Source organism: Nannospalax galili, unplaced genomic scaffold (assembly GCF_000622305.1).
Source record: "Nannospalax galili isolate Female #2095 unplaced genomic scaffold, S.galili_v1.0 scaffold1249, whole genome shotgun sequence".
Lineage (NCBI taxonomy): Eukaryota > Metazoa > Chordata > Mammalia > Rodentia > Spalacidae > Nannospalax > Nannospalax galili.
This window is the reverse complement of record NW_008358860.1, coordinates 193231-195259: the sequence shown is the minus strand read 5'-3', so window position 1 is coordinate 195259 and position 2029 is coordinate 193231.

Sequence of the window (2029 nt, the reverse complement as noted above, 5' to 3'; positions counted from 1 at the left end):
CTGTTTAAAAATATTTCTCAGGCCTGGAGAAATGGCTCAGCGGTTAAGAACACTGGTTGTTCTTGCAGAAGACCTGGGTCCAAATCCCAGCACCTACATGGCAGCTAACAACTGTCCGTAACTCCAGTCCCAGGGGATCTGATAGACTCTTGTGACCTCCATGGGCACTGAACAATACAGGTGCACTTACCTCCATTCAGGCAATACGTGTATACACATAAAATAAAAATAAATAAAATTTTTTTAAAGTTTAAAAAATATATATTTCTCATGAAACTCAAATTGATTTACTTCCCCTGGGTATTACTTGTCATCACATTGTAGGCATGTCTGAATTTGACTTTGACTTTGATGGACAAATTGTTCTTACAACATATAGTCTTCCATGATTTGTTCTAAGGAGATGTGAACAAATCTTTATTTACTCCAACTGGCAATGAGAACAAAACAAAGAAATGATTGCACTGAGTTTATTGGGGGAAACAATGAGTTTATTGGGGTTACTTTCAGGAGCATGGTTGGGAATTTGTTTTTAAGATAATGGTCATTCAAAGGCCTTTGCATCACTGAAAACTCACCCCAGCGTGGTTGACAAATCACAAGAGTTGTATCTCTTCACATTAAATCTTTCAGGCTGCTGTTCTCCACCAGCAGTTTACAAGTGCTTAAAATTATAAATGGATAAACAACTTCCTTACATATTTAAGAGCAATTAATCTACTGTAATTAATTATGTAAGTCATATGATTTTTGTATCTGCAAAAGACATGACAATGGATGACCTTTAGTCACAAAGGTTGTGTCATAATTTTGTAGAACATCTAGCTTCTGTGATGGTTAATATTGCCAATTGACAGGATCTAGAATCACCTGGGAGACAAATCTCTGGGAATTCCTGTGACATGGTATCTAGATTAGGTTCACTGAGGTGGGACACCTCTCCCTAAGAATGAGTTACACTATTATGGAAGCTGGAATCCCAGACTAGATATAAAGTAGAAACCCAGCTAGACACTAGCATTCATTTCTCTCTGCTGTCTGCAGACACTGTATGTCCATCCACCTAAAGCTGTGGCCACCATGATCCCACACCTTGATGTAAGAGACATACATGTGTGCATACATATGAGACAAAAAACTCTTCTTTCTAAAATTGCTTTATCAGGCATTTTGTTACAGTAATGATAAGTGTAAAGCTGATACAGCTTCCAGTGAATCAAATAAGCAAAAACAAGGTCTCTGTCTTTGATTACACATTCACAAGTCATCACATACAGTAGAAAGAAGTCAGAACATTTATCCTAAGCTCAAAGTCCCATGTGACTTTGTGCATTCTTCTCAACCCATTGCATGAGTGGCTGTGAGCAGTTTTTTCCTCAGATCAGTCATTTGAAACTGAGCTGAGCCTCACTCTACAGGGATCAGTCCTCTCTCTCTCTCTCTCTCTCTCTCTCTCTCTTTCCATCTTCATGCCCTGGTGGACACATTTTTGCATGTCAGAACCTCAGCTTTTACACATGAGAAACAGCATCACACCTATATGAATACTGAAAATCGACAAAGGACGCAATGGTAAGCCATATAAATAGCATAACATTCTCCTTTTTGGATATCTGTTATCCATATCTACATTGTAAAATATGTTTCTCAACTAGTTCTATCTGAAAGACATACATCTTCAACATGTATTTTTCAGTTAATATATAAATAAGCTATATTACAAGAGAAAAATCTTAAATAAATAAGCCCAGCAGTATGAAGGGATTTATATGTGAAAATAACCCATGAACAAATAGTCTTACATTTCTAAAATTCACAGGATTGTGCCTGAGCAAGGGTTTAAGGGCACTTAACACAGTAGGCATGACCACATAACTATGTTCGACTTTCTAAACTCTGTTCCTCAGATTGATTACTTTTAAATCATTCACCTACGTAAGTTTGTACACATTACTCACTTTTTATTTTTCCATCCAATTAGCACTAACAATGCACATATACAACAAAGTTTATGTTAATTACATGTTAG